This window comes from Ovis aries, chromosome 3 (genome assembly GCF_016772045.2).
Source record: "Ovis aries strain OAR_USU_Benz2616 breed Rambouillet chromosome 3, ARS-UI_Ramb_v3.0, whole genome shotgun sequence".
Taxonomy (NCBI): domain Eukaryota; kingdom Metazoa; phylum Chordata; class Mammalia; order Artiodactyla; family Bovidae; genus Ovis; species Ovis aries.
Genome location: NC_056056.1, coordinates 188,196,497 through 188,218,215, shown reverse-complemented (window position 1 = coordinate 188,218,215; position 21,719 = coordinate 188,196,497). Strand labels below are relative to the sequence as shown.

General features: G+C 39.5%; 1 protein-coding gene across 6 annotated transcripts in view; it reads left to right on the top strand.

The window, feature by feature from the left end:
- The window catches only part of STK38L (serine/threonine kinase 38 like), an 81,409-nt gene that overhangs the window by 18,800 nt on the left and 40,890 nt on the right, over positions 1-21,719 (top strand). For 2 of the 6 annotated variants that reach the window (XM_042247367.2, XM_042247368.2), the window contains one exon: positions 16,504-16,599. The exons of 3 other annotated variants lie outside the window; for them this stretch is intronic. The gene's annotated coding sequence lies outside the window, so the exon portion shown is untranslated. Of the gene's footprint in view, positions 1-3,365; positions 3,482-16,503; positions 16,600-21,719 lie in introns of all 6 variants that reach the window. One more of the 6 variants, XM_042247370.2, reaches the window with a different exon arrangement.

Sequence of the window (21,719 nt, the reverse complement as noted above, 5' to 3'; positions counted from 1 at the left end):
TAGGAATTGCTTAATTAAAGAAAAAACAGTTATTGCCAGGATGAAAGAAGACCATTAAATTCTCAATTCCTCTTACTTCCTTAATTCTGATTCCGTGTGTACTTTGGAGTCTTCTTACTGTGATTTGGCCGTCAGTAGGAATCTGGTTGTAATGAAATGACTGGCCACGGATGTCCACACGACAGGTGTTCTTCCTTCTGTCACTGTTATATTTGTCAATCTTCATCATTTTTGAGGGGGTACACAGCACAGCATGTGGGATCTTAGTTCCCCGACAGAGATTGTGCCCCCTGCTCTGGATGTGTTTTCTTTTGAAGAGCATTATCACCTTATTTTCCTATGGTAATAAAACCACATTTTGAAGAACTGGCTGACCCAGTTCACAAATTTGTTTTACTTAGGGAAAACTTTAGTAGAAAACTAGAAACTTTCTAATTGTATTAGGGGAAGGCTAGTGTAAAAACCTTTTAACTAAGAGGTATGATTTGAAACATATTTTTCTACTGGAGGCTTCCATTGAACTCTACCTAAACCAAATAAGACCTGCTAAAAGCTGTAGAAATAGATTTACTTTTTATATTCCATCCAGATCTTTTCTGTTGCACCTTATGCTTATGTTGTTTTACCCCCAAGGGAATCACATAAAGCTGTCACCATGTTCATGTAACACTTGAAATGACTGTTCCCTTAGTTATTGAAGGGTTGTATTTGGTTATGGGTTTTGATCCCAGCTGCCCATGGTTTGGGTTGGACAGATCAGCCACTGAAGACTTAGGTATCTGAATACCTTTCACCAGAGTATTGTCTGCTCTCACCTGGCTTGGGGATATGCTCTCTGGTATGACCTCTGTGTCATAAAATGTTTCCCAGTTTGCGTTATAGGAAATATGAATCCTGAAAGATCACTATGTAATTCACCATGTTAAAAGATTCTAGAGTCAAGTTAAGGAAATTCTATTTCTTTCTTAGGAGATTTATCTGTTTAACCCATTAATCCTCAAATTTATTTCACTCCTGGTACCCATTTTCCCTTAGACATCTAAGGAAAAAATGGTTTATAGAACACACTTGAATAACTGATGCTTTGAGTTATTACTGTGTTGTTTTTCTGATTGTGAATTCAGTTTGGTTCCATTTTAAAGTTTAGGCTTTTTGTTTCTGCTGCAGATTTTAAAGTTTTCTTTATTTTAAAATTGTTACTTTTCTAGTCTGCCATGTATACGTTGTTTCAATGATGGATTCATTATGTAGACTTGCCTAGGACTCATCTAAAAGGAATACATGTTAATTTGTTTCTTTAAGATTTTGAAGTGTGTTACATGTTAGAATATAAAATATATCTGTACAAAATAAGGAAAAATAATGAAACTGATTACAAAGTATCTTCCAGGGAGTTTAAAAACTAAAACTTTACCAGTATTTCAGAAGCTTCCCGAATGCCCTTCCTCCTCCGAGCTGTCTTTAATTTTATGGTAAACAGAGGAGTCAGACACGATTTAGTGACTGAACAGCTAGCACTTCCTGGCTTTTACTTACAGTTTCATCACCTCGGAATAGATCCCATTGAGTCAGTATTATTTTTTAGGTTTGCTTGTTTTTTTGAACTTTATATAAATGGAAACATACAGTGCATAATCTTCTTTTACTCATTTCCTTTTTTTCCAGTTTATGTTTCTGAGATTCACCCAGGTGGTGGTACCTTGTTCATTTTCACTGTGGTGTAGTTTTCAGTTAGATGAATGTACCAGAATTTTTTTTTATTCCACTTCTATTGATGATCTTATATTAGACCGTATAATAGAATATATGGTCTATAGAATATAATAGAATATATTAGACCATGTAATAGAATCTTCTATTTGTTTCATACTTTTTTTTAATCTGTAGTAACAGTGTCCACTGAATGTTGTTAGGTATTGCCCTTGTGCAGGGGTATCTTTTCCATTTATACCTAGGAGTAGGATTGCTTAGTCATTGGCTATTCATTTTTGCTTAGTAATATCCAACTGCTCTCCACAGCAGTTACACCAGTTTAGACCTTTACCAGCAGTGGATAAGAATTCTCATTGTTCTGCTTCCTCAGTAGAACTAGATGCTGACAGCCTTTTTAGTGTTTGTGAATCTAGTGTGTGAACTGATACCTCATCAGGCCTTTAATATTCATTTCCTTGATTAGAATTGTAGTTGAGCATCTTTTATGTGTATGGGCCATTTTTGTTTTCTATGAAATTCCTATTTGGGATTTTTGCTCTTTTAAAAATTTTGTTGTTTGTGTTTTTCTTATTGATTCATAGTAATTCTTTATGTATTTAAGATACGTGTATATAGTTTAGAATAGTGCCTGATACTTAGTAAGAACTGCATAAGAATAACTATTACTATTATATTACCATTGTATTTAGTTCTTCATTTTTATGTTTCAAATGTCTTATGCTAGTTTGTAGCTTTTCATTCTGTGATGCTATATGTTTTTTAACCTAGTATTTTAATATGTATAAATTAAGTTTTATATAAGATCACCATGGCAAATTCATGGGGCAAATGTTACATTTCATAACCTATAACTTTTCAATCTTGAGTATCGTTTTTGTTGCTGCTGCTCTTTTTTCCTATCCCCAGGAAAAATTAACCTATTTTGTTTCCTGTTCAAATTACTGTAGTTTAATTCTCTATGTTGTAGCCTAGTTAAAGATGCAGCTATCTCTCCAGATGTATTGTAATGATTTTGAAGACAAAATATCTTTGGCTTCATTATTTCAAAATTAAACACTCATAACTTAGGGCCTGCATGAAATCTGTAACAGTTGCCCATAAGAGATTTAAATGAATCCTAAACCATTATTATAGTTGAGTGGTTGAGTCCTTATGATGTTAAATCACAGATTTAAGTTCTTTGAAATACGTAACTTGCCGACCAGGCTGTTAGTGAATTATTTTCTTCAGCTTAACAGTAGTTCAGAAATCTGATTATCTCCTGTTAGATTCTTCCACATACTAGAAGGATGGTAAAAGGGGTATGTTAACAGAATATCAAGTTAACAACAGTGATGATGGACAGCAATGATAATGATAATAACAGTTTCTCCAGATTGACCACTTAAGTGTCGGGTACTATCCTAAAGGCATCACATGTAGTAACTGACAAAAATTTCTTTAATCAGTGAGAAAACTAAAGACTCAGACAGGTGAATTAACTTCTCTAAGGTCCCAAAGCCAGCAAGAGTAGGATCAGATTCAAACTCAGTGAGTCTAGTTCCAGTCTCAGAAGTAGATTCCTAAGGTAGTTACTGACTTGGTGTCTGAAGTGTTACCTCATTTAGTTTTAAAAGAATTTACCTAAAACTCTGTATTGTTTTTTAATGTAGTGGTGAAAGAATGGAAAGCACATTTTCAGCATGATGGATGGAATCAAAATAGGAGGAGAGCTTGGAACTGGAGTTGTCTGGTGTGTCAGGCTCACATCAAAACACTTTGGATCTTTGTGAGTGGACTGTGGCCTGTGAAAGATTTCAAGAGCTCCATAGCCTTTAATTCACCGCGCCACCCCCACCCCCCCATATGCCATTGTCAACTATTTGGAAAGGGAAAAATGGGGGAAGGGCTTAAGAAATACCACAGAGAGCTCTCACTGTTTAGAGCTTGGTTGGAGTCCTCCTAAAAGATTTAGTAGGGGAATCTTATACAACTATTCGGGAAAATAGGGAAACATATTTGAAAAGTGTCCACTCACTAGGTTAGGGAAATTTCGCCCCCCATAATCTTTATTTGGAATCTGAAACATTCTCCTTGGCTCATGAAGTGGTCTTCTTTGTTGCTATTGCTGCTTTGTTGTTGCTCCGTCCCTCAGTCATATCCGACTCTTTGCAACCCCAGGGATTGCAGCATGCCAGGCTTCCCCGTCCTTCACCAACTCTTGGAATTTGCTCAAACTCATGTCTATTGAATCGGTGATGCCATCCAACCATCCTGTCCCCTGTTGTCCCCTTCTCCTGCCTTCAATCTTTCCCAGCATCAGGGTCCCTTACTGCTTTGGTTAGTGGCTATTTTCAGATATAATTTTCACTCAGCTGTGGCTTCTTGATTCATTCAGCTATAGATTAAGTACTTACATAAATTAAGGCCAGTACATTTGCTCTAAAAATTATAGAGTTAAATAAGTGAAAAGAGTGAAACAAATTGTAGCTTCTTATCCATTCTATTTTGAGTGAATTAGCAGAGTTGGAATGACCATCTATAACAAAGGTAATTAGTCCTGAGGTGAGCCACTGTAGGGTGTTATGATGATGACTCAGCTAGGGTGTGTATCTTAGTGGAAAAGTTTTCAAACTTTGCTGTGGGATTTAAATATTATGCCTTTTCCTTTTGCTTCCCCCTCAAGGAAGGACCAGGAAGGTAGCTCTTTTCCCTCCCTTATTTGGTCATAATGAAGGATTGCAAGTTAATTAGCTGCATTCAAAGCATCACACAGATTGAATTCCATATTTGTCTTGGAGGGAAGTCCAGACTTCTGTTTGGGGTGATTGAATCTGTGCTTTGTGAGACTGGGTGCAACTTCCTTGTATTCAAGGGTGGGATCATCTTGTCAACTATGAGGTATAAGTCACTTGGAAGAAATGAGCCCCTGAAGTGTGGGTTTTTTTTTTTAATGTTTCTCTCTGCCCTCTTTCACCCGTTCTGTCCCCCCACCCCCACCCCATACATCAGAGAGATATTGCACTTGCTTGCTACTTGGCAATAGAATCTATGAGGATTAATTGTATACATTGTTTTCTTTGTGGGTTGGGAACAGAAAGTTGCTCATTAACCTTTTCCCAAGTCCCTGAGAAGTACTGAAAACTTTGACAATTAAATATGAACTGTAAAAGAAACATGTAAATAAATATTGGGAAAGCAAAAATAAAGGCACAATTAGACATCTGAGAAGCATTATTTTCTAAATTAGCTCCTTTTATGATTTGAGTTTAAAATGCCGTTGATGTGTCAAAAAGAAACCCTACTAGCCTTTTTTTAAATTGTTTTTAAAGAACGTCATGACCTTTATGCTATGTTGACAAAGCCTGTTTTGTTTGATTTTTTTTTTTAAACAGGGTGGGGGTTTTATACTTTGTTGATTCCTGTGGGGTGATTATGATTTGTTTCATGGAACAGATCCAGTATTAAGAGGTAGAGTGGTAGAGGCCCTGAACCATGAGCCTAATGCTGGCTGCATTTCTAAATATGTGCCCTTCAACAAGTCTTGTCAACTTTGTGAGCCTCCAGGTTTTTTTTTTTTTTTTTTAATCCTTAAATGGGTTTGGGAGAGAGTACTGCAGAGTGGTGAAGAGTTCTGGGCTAGTTAGTCTAGCAGGCTTGTTTTGGATATATCATATCAGATAAGGTACAGGTCTCTGAACCCCATTTTTCCCTACTGCAAAGTGGTAGTAACTTTATGTACTACTCCTTAGGGTTAATGTGAGGATCAAAATCAAATGAGACATTGTATATAAAGTGTTAAGCTTGTTACCTGACTCATGATTGATGCTCAGTTCGTTACTATTAATTATATATTGTTGTTATTGTCAGTAATGTCTGAAGTGATATTAACATTTTATAAAGTTGTGAGTTTGGAATTGGATGATCAGATTTTGAAGTTTTGATGTTTAGTAGCATAGGCTTACTGCTGAGAAAATCTTAAAAAGTATAAGAAAGTAAATACTTAACAGATGGGCAGAATTTTCTAATTTCAGACAATAGTCATTAATAGCAAGATGTTGTTTAGATGACCTCCCTTCCTGTGCTTTATTTTTTATCATCTTTATTCAAATAAAGATAATGGTTTCTGAGGGAAAAATATTGCTTTTGTTTTATAAAAATTGAAACAGAATTCCATGTGGTTTGCAGCACCTAGGACTGACTGAACGCTCCTAATTCTACTCTCAGAAGTGCCCCCTTGGGAGCTCAGATAAAAGATACAATGTAATTTATAAGGAAAAAAGTATCTTCTGTAATAGTCTACATGTTGGGTGTAGTCTGACTCAAATAATAACTGAACTATCCACTCATTCCCTTGTGTGGGGATTATTGCTGATATGGTCTAAAAATCTGAAGGGGATAAGGGGTTATGGGGAGGGTCTCAGAGGGGCATAAAATTACCAGGACAATAATTTTCATCTCTCCTTACTGGTGCTCTTGATCAAGACATTGCTAATATGGCCAGTGAGCAGGGAGTTAATCACCTGTACCACATGGCACTGTTTCATTAGCTTATGAAAACTCATCATATCCAACACATAACCCACATTTGTTAAGCACCTGCTGTATGTGGGGCTTCCCTGGTGGCTCAGTGGTAAAGAATCCACCTGCTAGTACAGGAGACATGGGTTCAATTCCTGGGTCAGAAAGATCCCCTGGAGAAGGAAATGGCAACCCACTCCAGTATTCTTGCCTGGGAAATCCCGTGGACAGAGGAGCCTGGCAGCTATAGTCCATGGGTCACAAAAGAGTCAGAATGACTTAGCAATTAAACAATGACAACAACATGTGTGGCACTGTGCTTGAACCTGGCCCCTCAATAATGGTGAATAGATAATGTCTCATGCTATAATTTCTGTATTATCTTGGAAGAAAGAAGCAGACTTATAGCAGAGTACCTAAAACCTGCATTTCTAAGATCTTTGCTTCATTTATATTTTGGAGAAGGAACCGATTGCCTTTACTGTACATCAACAACTACTTTCTCATGTAACTGAGTATGCTTTCTGTTCCCTGTTCTGAACCTCAGGGTGCCACTAGAGCAGAATCTCAGGAATCTCCATCTACCTCAATTCAAGGCCTCATGCATCTCCTGCTCGACCATTTTCAGTTCAGTTCAGTCATGCAGTGATGTCTGACTGTGACCCCATGGACTGGATCATTTTAGTTTTCTCTTAAATACTAGATTTAATTTCCATCCTTTTTACCCTCCTCTGTTCTATAAACACCACCAGCTACCACCAAATCTGTACTCCTGTTCCAGCAGATCATCTAAAATGTAAATTGGACCACAACATTTCTGGTTTAGAAATCTTTAAAATGCTTTTCTTATCGCTTTTCAAGAAACTCTCCAAATTCCTTGGTGTGGCTTACAGGGTTCTTCTCAATCTGGTCCCTGCTTTCTTTCCAATCTCATCTACTGCACCTTACTTTCCCTCTCCCTTTGCATATGAATTTATTTATAATTCCATGCTTTCTCACATCGTGAAGGCCTTATAGTATTTTTTTTTTAAAGACTATTTATTTTTGGCTGTGCTGGGTCTCCATTGCTGCACATAGGCTCTCTCTAGTTGCGACGAGTAGGGACTACCTCTAGTTATGGTGCTTGGGCTTCTCATTGCACTGGCTTCTCTTTGTTGCAGAGCTCAGCTCTAGGTACTGGGCTTCGTTAGTTGTGGCACACAGGCTCAGTAGTTGTGGTACATGGGCTTAATTGCTCTGAGGCATGCGGGATCTTCTTCCCAGACCAGGAATTGAACCTGTGTCCCTTGCATTGCAAGGTGGATACTTAACCACTGGGCCACCAAGGAAGCCCCAGCCTTCTAGTATTTTCACCTCCATCACTGCGATGTCATCATACATTGTAATGTTGTCATCCAGTCCACTGTGAGACTGGATCTTGAAGGCAAAGATTTTGCATTGTTTAATTTTGTATTCTACCCACATATAATACTGCCAGGCACATAGTGCACATACCCTAAATGTTTGTCAAATAAATAAATAAATTAGGGATTAAGGATGCTCCTATGTGACCATAGTGTATTACTAATAACGTGCAGTTCTTAACTGTATTATTCAATAACTAAGTCAGTTTATAAATCCAGTAATCATGGTATAGCCAATAGGGAAGTTAAGAACCATCTCATCCAGTCCTTTCACTTTTTCAGACAGATGAACTCAGAACCAAAGAGACTGAGTAACTAAGGCCATGGCGCACGCTGAGGAGTGATGGCATGAGGATTAACCCTGGCATGGACAGGCCTAGCAGATGAAAATGGGAAAGGCTTTTAATGTGATAATTGTTATTTCAGTGGCTAAATCCTGTCCGACTCTTTTGTGACCTCATGGACTGTAGCCCACCAGGTTCCTCTGTCCACGGGATTTCCCAGGCAAGAATAGTAGAGTGGTTTGCCATTTCCTTCTCCAGGGGATCTTCCTGACCTGGGGATTGAGCCCATTTCTTCTGCATTGGCAAGTGGATTCTTTATGATTGAACCATATGGGAAGCCCTAATGTGATAATAAGTAAACAACTTAGTTTGGGTATATTTTTTGAAAGCTTAATTATGAGAAAATTTTAATATATACAGAAATACAGAGGAGAGTATAATATATTCCCATGTACCATCACCAGATTTTACCAAATCATGGCGTCTTATTTCATCTGTAACCATACTCATTCTTTTTGTATTATTTTACAGACAATTCTTGATAATGTTACAGTATTTCATCTGGGAATATTTCAGTATATATGGGATATGTTTTTAATCTTTTGAATATAGATCTTTTGCTATTCTGGGAAGTCATTATACTTCAGATAAAATAATGACGCCTTACTGAAGGCTTGGCTCCAGAAAACTGGCAGCCTCTCCCACTGGGGGGGTAGTCTTCATCCCCCTCCCAGCTGTTCCAAGACCATCAAGTCCGCTGAGCCCATATCCCTGAGCTTCGTTTTTCTGTATGCCCTGGAGAAAGTTGTGCTGTTTTATTTAGATTCAGTTAGATGGAGGTGTAAGGGAGAAAAGAATCGGTGACCATATTAGTAAGGAAAATAGTTGTTAGAGAAAGGAAGATACTCTATGTATAAGGTTAAATAGCTTTAAAAAAGTTTATCCACAGGAAACCTTTAAAAGTTCTTGGAATCTTTGTTATTTTTATTTTCTCAAGATTATATTAGAAGCTTCCTTTTAATTATGGATTATTACAAAGTTAGAGAGAAAAATGGAAAGAACATTCATGTACCTGATGCACAAATCTTAACTTTCTGCTCTGTTTGCCTGAGTTTTTATTGAGATAACAAAACATTACAGATAGAGTCTGAAATGCCTTTGTGATCCTTCCCTTCCTTCTCTCCCCAGACATACTCATCCCGGATGTAGAAGTTTTATTGTCTAGTGTATGTATAACCGCACAGTGAATAGTGTTTTGCCCTTTAGAAAGCAATGTTATCTCTCCCACTAGATCTTCACAACTCCTGAAGTATGTAGGGAACTATACAGAGTGTTTATATCACTTCTAAAAATATACAACCCACTGAATTATCCAAGTTTCACTTAAAAGCTACAGGGTATGAGGCAATGTTTTATGATTTACAGTGTATCTCATTAGAAATGGAGTTCTGAGGCTTTTGTATGAATACTCTTCATATGCTTAAAGTACTAAAACTTATGTTTAAAAAGTATAAACTGTCATGAAATTGAGAAGGAACTTAGATGAATAAATGGTCTTAACTTCCTCATTTTAGTGAAGCTGCCTTAAAACTTCCCAGGGCCTCCTAGGTGGCGCTAGTGGTAATGGCTAGGTAATGGCTAGGTGATGGCTAGGTGGCTGCCGTTGTAGGAGATGTAAGAGTTGGGAAGATCCCTTGGAGAAGGGAATGGCTACCCACTCCAGTATTCTTGCCTGGAGGATCCAATGGACAAAGGAGCCTGGCAGGCTACAGTCCATAGAGTTGCAAAGAGTCGGACACAACTGAAATGACTTAGCATCCATGCACAGGTCTTAAAACTAACTCACAAGTAAGTTTTCTATGCACTTTCAAAGAAAATACCATAAGTAATGCTTGTTGACATATCAGGTTGGTTAAAAAATTCACTGAGATGTCTTGCTTTGCATTATCTAATGATATTTTAAAATTAATATCTGTAGAGTTTGCATAAGATTAAAATTTTTTTAAGCGTTCCACCCCCATTGCCCCCAACCAGTTTTCCCAGCTATGTTTAGCATTGTTTTCTTGTTCCTTGGGAGGAGATACAGTGCTCATCCTGTTTATTCACTAAAAAAAATATTCTTTTATTCCTTTCTTTTTACTTTGAACAAATCTAGTGCTGGTAAAAATTTTTGACTCAGTGCTTTTGGAAAGAACTACCTCTTTCCACAAGTCAAGGAGCCCTCGTACTAGGTCTTCTGAGTAAACTAGTGACTTTCCATGATGTGAGGAAACTGGGTGGAGTTTCTGTGGATGTGAGTCCTCTGGAACAGGGACTTTTCAGGTTGAGTGTAGGGGAGTAGGATCAGGTTCTGGTATTGAATAGCCCTCACGCTGCAGAGTGTTTGGGGATTTCCCACTGGGTTAATCCTGTGCCCACCACAGTTTCTATGTGTCATCTGGAGTAGCTGCTTCGGGAACAGTGAGAGATGGCGTGCTTATGGGCTCTCTGCCCTTTTATCAGGATGCTGGGAGTTTGGCTGAGTCGTGATTTATAAACCAAGGTGAGCTCATCACTGTTTTTCTTAACCTGGGCTCCTAAAAAGCTGTCATTAAATTTTGATTACCGCATTCAGGTAAGCTGGAGCTGAGTTTAGCCAACTTACTAGTTTTTATTGGGTGCTGCAGCCCACACTGATCTTCCCCTGTTTGAAGCCCTGCTTACATCACATAGGCTCACCTGGGCATATTTGTCACATGCACTGATGGTTTTTGTGGTTTTGTATTGCTTTTTTCAACAGATCACCAGATTTTAAGTGCTCAGGTCACCTCTCTTACTATTTAGGTCTCTTCTTACTAGCAGAGTGTCAGGTGTATAAGGGGTGCTTATGATGCCAATTATTTGATCATAATTGGCCAAGTAATGATCAGTTACCTAAACCAGTGGAACTGTTAGCTGGTGTCTTCTATCTCTCTGCCTTTGGTCTTCCTGAAAGCCAGCCTTTCAGCCACCACCTGGTAGGTTTACTGAATATTGATTTTTCCCCTGTAATCAATTAGAGACACTCTTAAGTTTGGATGCCACTTTTAAAAGGGGATCTTTAGGGACTTCTCTAGTGGTCCAGTGACTAAAACTCAGAACTCCCAGTTCAGGGAGTCCGGGTTCAATCCCTGGTCGAGGAACTAGATCCCACATGCTGCAATTAAAACCCAGTACAGTCAAATATATGTATATATATATTTAAAAGAATTTTAAAAACCTTAACCTTCAGTTTGGATATTTGTTTCCCAGGTGATAGAAATACCTTGGCAAAGGAACCAAAATCAAATTGGTAATTTTAATCCTGAGGCTGAGGTTGAAAGTGAAAGTCACTCAGTCATGTCCGACTCTTTGTGACCCCATGGACTATACAGTCCATGGAATTTTCCAGGCCAGAATACTGGAGTGGGCATCCGTTCCCGTCTCCAGGGGATCTTCCCAACACCAGGGATCGAACCTAGGTCTCCTACATTGCAGGTGGATTCTTTACCAGCTGAGCCACCAGTGGCTGAGGCTGGATGTGCTTAAACCACCATGCCCTTTCCTCCCCCTTTTCAAAAAACTGATACCTAGTCAAAATCCCAACAGTGTTTTTAATTGAACTTTAAGAACAGAATTTAAAATTCAGATAAAAGAGTGTATAAAAATTTGAGAGGAAAACAAAAGAAAGAGGAGAGTCTTTCCAACAAGATGTCAAAATATATTTTACAAGCTCTGAAAATAGCTTGGTTTAGTTATGAGAATAAATAAATAAGTAGATTGATGGAACAGAGTAGAGTTTCAAAACGGATTGTTACCAGATGGTTGTCTCGTGCAGAAGTTCTGTAGTTGCTCAAACTCAGACTCTAAATCTTGGTGCACATAATTTATTTTCCTTAGATTTTTAAGGTGTTTGCTGCATTTTTAAGTTGATTCTCTTTAGTTCCGTGAAACCTTGTGGTTGTCGTATTTGCACAAATTTTGTGTTGGAAAGAGATGAGGAGCATAAAATTTATTATAAAGAACTTGGAGCTCTTAGAAACAAAGTGCTCTATAAACAGAGGCTTATTTACCCAGTTAAAAATAAAGGTCAGATGGGAGACAGTGTAGTAGAGTGGGTTATAAGCTTAGGCTCAGTTATAAGGCAGAATCAGTTCCATTTACTAGCTCTGTGGCTTTGGGATGGAGACTTAACTAAGCCTCAGTTTCCTTAGTTGCAAATGTGAGAAGCATCTACTTCATAAAATTGTTGTGAAGATGAAAAAATGTTAAATGTTTAGTACTGTACCTGACACAGAATGGTTTGAGAAAGTTACCTATGGTTTTATTTTTGTTGATAAAGACCTTTAAAAGCACTGCTGAAGGGCTTTTGTCTCAGTTAAATACCAGTCATGAAGAGTTATAAATAAAGCAACTTTATTTTCAAACCAGTTTCACAGTTTTCTTGCGAGAAGCAATTCTTCCCTTAGCAAAAAAGGACTGAAAACTTTTGATTATGCAATGAAGAGAATCAAAGAAAATCAGTACTGGTTCCAGCTATTTTTTAAAAATTTGCTGTGAGAATTTGAGCGAGTTAATTGCTACAGCGAATTTCTTTCTTTTTATGGCAAATATGAGAAAAGGAAATAGGCTTGAATTTCAGTGGGAAAGATTTAGGTTGGATGTAAGAATCCTCTGATTATGAGACTGCCAAGCAGATAAGAAGGGCTCCTTTGTCACCACCAGGAGACCTTTCTATTCTCAGGTTATTTCAGGGCTGCTGTGACCCCATCTAGACACAGGTTAAACCTGGACGGACTTCCACCCACATGATGGTATCGTTGCCAGGATTCTGGAAGCCTCTCAATGTTGGTTAATCCTCCTGCTCATATAGCAAAACATTCTGATACTTTTTCCCTATTTAGACAAGTAAATGAGGACACCAAAAATTCCCAGCAAGATTATGAAACTTTTTAAACAGCTTCTATAGCTGTGTGGACCAGAGGTCAGGTTAGCACAGTGGAGGAAAGTTAGCACAGCCTTGTTCCTGACAGAAGGATGAGAGAGTCAATTCTTTGAAGTTTCTTTAAAACTAGGGATTATACAGCAACTTAAGATTTGTCAAGAGTAAGTAAGGTGATCATGTAAGAAAAGGCCAGCCCTTCTCTGGAGTTGCCTTTTGGAAGTTACAGATTTATTTTTGGTTTTAGCTTCGTTTAATCACTTGAGTCTGGTCATAAAAGGTAGACATGATGTTGGAACAATAGAATAATAGCTCTGGAGTCAGACAGGGTTGAAACCCCAACCCTGCTACTTGCTAGTTAAGAGGCCTCTGGCAAATGGCTTCATCTCTCTGAGCCTCAGTTTCTCAGGAAAATGCAGAAATAGTATCTCCTGTCCCTGGTTGTTGTGAGGTTACCTGAGAGGAGGCACACAGTACTATCTGGCATATCAGGTTGGCTGTGATGCTGACAGTGATGATCATGATAATGAGAAGGACATGATTAGTTGCCTTCTAGAGAATTGTTATCTAAGTTGGGAAGTTTCTGCTGAAGAATAATTTGGCATTATTAAAAATTTATATATGCTGGTCCAAATAAATAGGGTCTACACAACAGGGTCTTAATGTCACATCTGAATCACAGAAAGTTTTACTTAGTTTGGAAAGTTATATTTCTGTATATATTTTCAGCTTTTGAGCTTTGTGACACTTTTGATTTGATACTGTTGATTTATAGGAAAGTGCCTTGCTGCTGTTGTAATAACTGCAGTTCCTGCATGGACTAAATTTTCTTAAATTGTGTAAATGGAAATTGTTTCAATATGGGCATTATGATATGATTTAAGCTGGGCAAAGAATGTAAATCAGGCAGCTTACAAAAGAAGAAATAATTATTTAAAATACATGAAAATTGGTTAACTCATTGTATGTGTGTAACTCAGTCATGTCTGACTCTGTGACCCCATGGACTGTAGACAGCTAGGCTCCTCTGTCCATGGGATTTTCCAGGCAAGAATACTGGAGTAGGTTGCCAGTTCCTTCTCCAGGGGATCTTTCCAATCCAGAGATTGAACTTGCGTCTCCTGAATTGTCGGCAGATTCTTTACCACTGAGCTACCTGGGAGCTCACTGTAGTCAAAGAAATGCATAAGCAAAACTAAGATGTCCTATTGGGCTGGCCAAGATTAAAAAGATGGACAGTGACTAGTTTTGGCTCTCTCATGTAACTGTGGTTGATCCATTGGTTTTATATTTCTGGAAAGCAACCTTGCTGTATGTATCAGAATTTCAAATGTGCATGATTTGACAGCAGTTGCATGTCTGGAAGAACATAATAAGGAAATAGGAGAAAGCATGCACAATCTATGATCTAATATATTCATTGTAGCATTGTGAAAAATCCCCTCCTCATCCATCAATAGAGACCATTTGAACATTGGTTTAGTGGACACTGGTTAAAAAGTATGGCACTATAGAGAATGAAGTGTGCTTGGACCCTCAGTCACAGAGGAACCAAGTTCAAATCCTGGTTCCACCATGTTCTTGGGCACGTTACTTAATCCAGCGACGTCTCACCGTCCTCTTCTCTAATAAAGGCACATTCATTTTAGGGGTCTTGTGAGGATTAAGTAGGGGCTTCACAGGTGGCTCAGTGGTAAAGAATCCATCTGCCAAGCAGGAGATGCAGGTTTGATCCCTAAGTTGGGAAGATCCCCTAGAGAAGGAAAGGACAACCCACTCTAGTATTCTTGCCTGGGAAATCCCACGGACAGAGGAGCCTGGTGGGCTACAGTCCATGCAGTCCCAAAGAGTCTGACAGGACTGAGCGACTAAGCAGCAGCAGAGGATTAAGTGAGATGATACACAAAGCACGGTGTCTAGTACAAAACAATTCATTACATGTTAGTATAATGTGTTATATGTTAGTAAATATTATTACTATTTGTTGCTTAAAAAGGATAAAGTGGATCGGTTGGAATTAACACTGAAGGATGTCTGCAAGTTAGGGAAAAAGCAAGTTACAGAACACTTTATATAAATGCATTTTGTTGGAACTGTGTGTGTGTTTGTGTGTGTGTGTTTATATGGGCATTAAAGTTTTGGAAGGCCATAACAACAGTTAGCATTTAATGAGCCCTTGACTAGATCTCAGGCAGTATTCTAAGTGCTTTAACTTATATCAATCAACTACTTTATTAAAATTGGTTAACATGTTTTAAGTACTTGGAATAATTCCTATACTTTGTAAAGTACTTAATCAACACGTTATAATTCTCACATGCTTTCATGGTCTCTGTTTATAGATAAGGATACCAACACCCTGAGAGGTCTTCCAGTTCTTCAGCAGCAGAACCAGAATTTAAGGCAGGCAGTCTGACTTCAGTCTGTTACCCTACAGTGAAAACTGGATTTTAGAGTGATGAGGTCACTTTTGATTGACACTATATACTTTGGGATATTTTCACATTTTTCACATGACAGATATTTCTTTCATAAATAGAAAACAAGATATTTCTATCTTTAAAAAAAGTTCATTTTTATATTTTAGAAACGTCATTTCATCTGTTATAGGATACCTATGCAAATTCCAGAGACCTGAATATTTGTGCACTTAGGTTTGCCATCATGCTAAATTATCTTGGACAAGGAGCATACAAGACCCCATTACAGTATATATGGTTTTGAGAAACTCACTTTGGAGCATAATTTTATAAGGGAATAATTACAGATAGAGGTAGAGCCCCAAACTAAATCTATATCGCTTGTGTGTGTGTGTCCAGACTGAGACTCCATAGGCTGTAACCCATCAGGCTCCTCTGTCCATGGGGGGATCCTCCAGGAAAGAATACTGGAGTGGGTTGCCATGCCCCTCCCCAGGGAATCTTCCCAGCCTGGGGATCAAACCCTCGTCTCTTTATGTCTCTCGCATTGGCCAGTGGGTTCTTTGTGACTCACACCACCTGGGAAGCCCTGTATTGCTTAGTGGTTGACTAACTTCTGTAATGAGGTACTAATAGCCTTCAAGAAGCCGTTAGTCACAATACTTTGGTTTCCAGAAAGTTTGGGGTTAAAATGTCATTCTTTGGTCATCTGAAAAGCAGGCAGTTATTTGATCCACAGATCCGTAATCCTAGGATAGAAAGCAGTGACTTAGTGTCAGACATGGACTCCAGGGACAGAGCTGGTAGGGGCCATTGTGGTCCGGGGCTGCCCTGGCGTTCAGTATTCTGAAGGGCAGCTCCACTGGGGGGTTACACAGAGCTACATAGAGGCTGCATAGAGCAGCCACCACACTGTGGACTCTCCAGATGGACTGGGAGCTCCCCTGAAAGTTGATAACCTAGTCCATACGTCTCCCCCAGATGTGACTGTGGGCCTCATGTCTGCAAAATGCGGGAGATGAACTAGATAACGGAGTTTCTGTCTTCAAGTTCTATGATTCTGACAGTCTTGCCTGAGTGGTGAACTAAAATTGTGACCTGAGACCTTTAATGGCATCAAGAAAAGTGCTGAACAGAAATGAACTCATAGGCTGATTTATGGAAGGGTTTGCCAGTGTACTAACTTGAATTACAGGATATCCCCAGTGACAGAAACTGTGTTATTCGCTTTTATTCTGTTTTAGACACAGTCTTCCTCCTGTATTTGTTTTCCAAATAAACCAGAATTGTGTCCTGAAGATCACAGCTCAGCACGGTGGTCTGGCCCTGTTTGATAGATAGTAAGTTTTTCAGGTATTAAATTATAAAGGTTACTAGTACCAAAAACATTTTTTTCTGTCTTAAAGTTTTCTGTTCTATGGTGTCTTAACGAGGTGGGTACCTCCTGTTTTTTCTCATGATTGCAGAAGTGAGGTAATCTCTGTTCAGCAGAATATCTGAGTCTGATGTGTCACATGGTATGTCTGTTTCTAGGTGGGAGCAGTTTCCACTGGTCCCTTGTAATGGTGAAAAAGTATCTTGGAAGAGTTTAAATTGCCCAAAATAACTAACAGTAGCTCAAAGCTACTTAAATCTTAAAATCATAAGCTTGGTGATACCATGTTTTAATTTTAGTCTAATCTTTGCCCTCAAAAATGACTTCTGCTCTGGCCCTTATGTTGTTAAATTAATCTTTGAGTGAGTGCTTTTCATTTAAGAAGAACAAAGAAAAAGCAACACAGTAATTTTAAAATTAAAACATATAAAAGAAACTGATACAATGGAGGAATCTACATAAGTCTCCCCTGAAGCTTTTTAGTGATACAGAAGCTTTAAATATTCTGAATGAATGGGAAAAGTAAAATCATTTATATTTTTAATTAAAGTCATTATTTAGGAAATTTATATTTTACAGCCTCACTTAAAACTCTCCTGTTTTCAGGTTTTATTGTGTGTGGGAATGTTGATCTGTTTTTTCTTCTCTCTTAGCAGCTTACTTTCAGGAAAGTGAAAGGCAAGAGAGTGCAGAGATGACCAGGCTTTTTATAACTGGGCTGCTGAGGGATTTGTATGCTTAGACTACTTCCAGAGCTCCTCCTCTTTCCTTTACCAGCATGTCACACCACCTCTCACCACTCATCATTTTCCTGCCTTGCCCACTCATTGGTTGTTCTCTGTCACACCAAACCTTCACCTTGTAGCACAAAACAGTTTTGGTTGTACTGGTGTTATGAATCAGGCATTATTATCTCCTTTAAAGCAGGCAAAGAAGGAGTAAACAGGAGTGAGGCTCTTCTTTAAAGCTAGAGTGCTCATTTCTTCTCTTACGCTTTTGGAGGAGTAGCTAGCTTCCTTACGTGAAATGAGGCTTGAAGTTAATTGAGCTGAGATTTGTGCTGCCTTGCTTTTGATTTTGGTACAGGCCTTTTCAATCACAGGTGGAAAAGCTATTTGAGAAGTGAGGGGCAGTTTTAGCCCTTGTAAATATGCACAAGTATAAGTCCCCACCCCCAAAATATTTCCCTACAAAGATGTGTGAAGTATGACTGAAAAACTGTGGAATTCCCATGAGTCTTCTGGTTTGCCTTTAGTTTTATTCTGTGACCTCAGAGTCTTTGCTGTTCTTTGCAATCCTCTGCTAAACCCAAACTAAGAATCTGGTTGTTACTATTGTTGTTTACTCGTGTCCAGCTCTTTGCAACCATACAGACTGCAGCATGCCAGGCTCCTCTGCCTTCACTGTCTTCCAGAGTTTGCTCAAACTCAAAGTCCATTGAGTCAGTGACGCCATTCAATCATCTCATCCTCTGTCATCCCCTTCTCTTCCTGCCCTCAGTCTTTCCTACCTCAGAGTCTTTTCCAGTGAGTTGGCTCTTTGTATCAGGTGGCTAAAGTATTGGAGCTTCAGCTTCAGCATCAGTCTTTCCAATGAATATTTGGGGTTGATTTTTTTAGGATTAACTGGTTGGATCTCCTTGCATTCCAAGGGACTCTCAAGAATCTCCTCCAGCACAATTCAAAAGCATCAATTTTTTGGTGCTCAGCCTTCATTATGGTCCATCTCTCACATCTGCACATGACTACTGAAAAAAACGTAGCTTTGCTGACCTTTGTCAGTAAAGTGATGCCTCTGCTTTTGAATATGCTGTCTAGAATTGTCAGCTTTCCTTCCAGGGAGCAAATGTCTTTAAATTTCATGGCTGTAGTCACCATCTGCAGTGATTTTGGAGCCCAAGAAAATAGTCTTTCACTGCTTCCTCTTTTTCACCTTCTATTTGCCCTTTAAGTGATGGGACTGGGCACCATGATCTTAGTTTTTTGAATGTTGAATTTCAAACCAGTTTTCACTCTCCTCTTTCACGACCTCATCAAGAGGCTCCTTAGTTTCTCTTCATTTTCTGCTATTAAGTGGTATCAGCATCTTCCACAGTGGCTCAGATGATAAAGAATCTGCCCACAATGCAGGAGACTCCAGTTCAATCCCTGGGATGGGAAGATCCCCTGGAGTAGGAAATGGCAACCCACTCCAAATATGCCTGGAGAATTCTGTGGGCAGAGAAGCCCGGTAGGCTACAGTCCATGGGGTTCCAAAGAGTTGGACACAACTGAGTGACTAACACACATCCAGTGGTGTCATCTGCATATCTAAGGTTGTTGTTATTTCTTCCGGCAATCTTGAGTCTAACTTATGCTTCATCCAGCCTGGCATTTCACATGATGTACTCTACATAGAAGTTAAATAGGTTGGGTAGCAATATACAGCCTTGACATACTCCTTTCCCAATTTTGAACCACTCTGTTGTTCCATGTCCAGATCTAACTGTTGTTTCTTGACCTGCTGGAGAGGAAATGACAACCCATTCCAGTATTCTTGCCACAGGAACCCCATGAACAATATGAAGAGGCAAAAAAAGAATTTGGTACTTAGGGAAAAAATTCACATACAGTGGTACCAGGAAAACTACCTCTGGGGGCTGAAAAATACAAGTTGATTTCCTTTTACTGTTCCTACCTTCCCCTCACATACTCTTAAATACTTTTTTCTTATCATAAGATGGATTGTTTTCCTCTTATGGGAAAATTAGAAAATTTGAAAAAATGAAAAAAATTGAAATCATCCATATTTCACATCATATTTCACTCTAATTTACCCTCTTCCTCCCACCATATAGTTGAGTTCATATTTTACCTGAATATAAAGCATCATATCCCATTTACTTAATCTTATTTTTCACATTGTTAGGTTTTGGGGGGAAATTTTTCTTCAGTTTTACGTCTGATATTTCATGCTATCATCATTCCATCAGTCATTCCATTTACTTTTAAACATTTACTTTATTTGCTATTTTAAATAATGCTCTGATTTTAAAAAATGTTTTTGAATCTTTGCTGCAGTTTTGATTGTTTTCTTAGCATAAATTCCTGAAGGTGAAATTATTTATGTCAAATTTAAAATTTTTTGATTAAAAAAACAAAAACAAAAACAAAAAAAACCCCGAAACAAACCCTTTAAGATTCTTGATATAAATTTCTACATTCCCTACCAGAAAGAATTAATCCCTATCAGGGAACATAAGCAGAGGGAATGTAGTCATCAAGATGGTGACATAGGTCATTACTAATTTCAGTCCTGCCCCCCTAACAGGATCAATTATCTATGGGCTAGACACCATTGTAAAATATCCCAGAACCCTGGGGTCAAGCTGACATATCCCTTGGATCTGCAGAGACTGAGAAGGAACCTAGGCCAGCACAGTGCCATACCAAGAGGGTCTCCCTGAGTCTGTTTTTTCCAGTGGGAAAAAGAGCCCAAGTTAAACATCCAGCTCCTCCAGTGTTGTGGGACACTTCCTGGGAAGCCCACTCGGGTCTCACCTCACAGGGATCACTGGGGAAATCTGTAGAAGTCAACCACTAGGAGACACTAGAGACAGAGAAGGGGATGGTTTCACAGCAACCAGTGCTCAGATCTTGGGGGACCACATTCCTGCTTACAGTGGTACCTGAGCAGAGACTGCAGCCAGTGGTTCTGTCCATTTGCAGAGGCAAGTTCGGTAGTCCTGTCTGGCATGGAAGCTTGTAGCTTGCCTGATTTGGGTCTTTAGCCAATGAGCAGGCTGACCATGGAGCCCATTCTACAGTCCTACCCAGGCAAAGAAGCACACTCACAGTGCTGCCTAACTGCTGAGTGTAGCCTCTGGTCCTATTTGACCAGGTTCTGGTCAGAGACCCTGTATAGCCACAGAGCCTATCCTACAGCCCTGCTTAGTCAGGGAGCCAAGCCAGCAAACTGTTTGAGGAGCCTAAACAGTGACTCTAGGCAGCCTTGGAACCCAGACTATGGTGCTGCCCATCTGTGGATTCACCCTACTGCTCTAGTCTGCAGTAGAGCCCAGCCGAGGGCCCTGTCTAATTGTTAAACACAGCTTGTGGCCTTGCCCACGCATGGAGCCCAGCTATCGATCCTGCCCAATTGCAGAGCATAACCTGCAATCCCACCCGTTAAGGGAACCTGGATAGTGACTCTGATCATCTGAAAAGCACAGCCTCTAACTCATCCAACTGCAGAATATAGTTCTTGCAACCAGTGATCCTGCCAGTGACCTTGTCCAACAATTGAGCACAGTCAATGGCCTGCCTAAGTGCAAAGCCCAGCCTAGGGCTCCACCTCAACAGGGAGTCAAGCCAGGAATACCATCTGGTTAGGATGATGTTCCTGACATGAGCCAGGAACACCATCTGGTTCCTAACAACCTAAGACCCGCCCAACCAGAAACAATTGCAGAGCCCAAGCCATAGCCCTGCCCATTCATGAGTCCAACCCAAGCACCATGTTGCCAGGGAACATAACCTGCCACCTCACCCCACTAGAAGTGAGTGCAGACTCCAGCTAGTGGCCTCACCTGACCATGGATACAGCTAGCAGCCCCACCTGATTAGGAGGCCCTCCTAGCACTCTGCTAGAATGTGGAGTTCAGCCAGCAGTTGCACCCAACCACAGAACCCAGCAAACAGCACCCACCCCCATACCTCAGAATATGGGCAGTAGCCTTATCTAACAAGAGAACCCCATAGCAAGCCCTGCCTGCTAACAGACACTACCAGCAGGCCTGTCCAATATTCCAAGCTGAGCTGACTAGTGAAATCATAAATACTGAAGGAAGAGACCATTTGCCTTAATATGCAGATACCAATACAAGGAGTCAAGGAATAGGAAGAGTCAGGTAAACTTGACACCATCAAAAGAAGCTAATAAACCTCCTGTAACTGATCCTGAAGTAGTGGAGCTCTGTGAACCATCTAACAGAGAATTTCTAATAATTATCTTAAAGAAGTTCAGTGACCTATAAGAACACAGAGGCAGCTAGATGATACTAGGAAAACAATGCAAGAACAAAGTGGAAATTTCAGCAAAGAAATA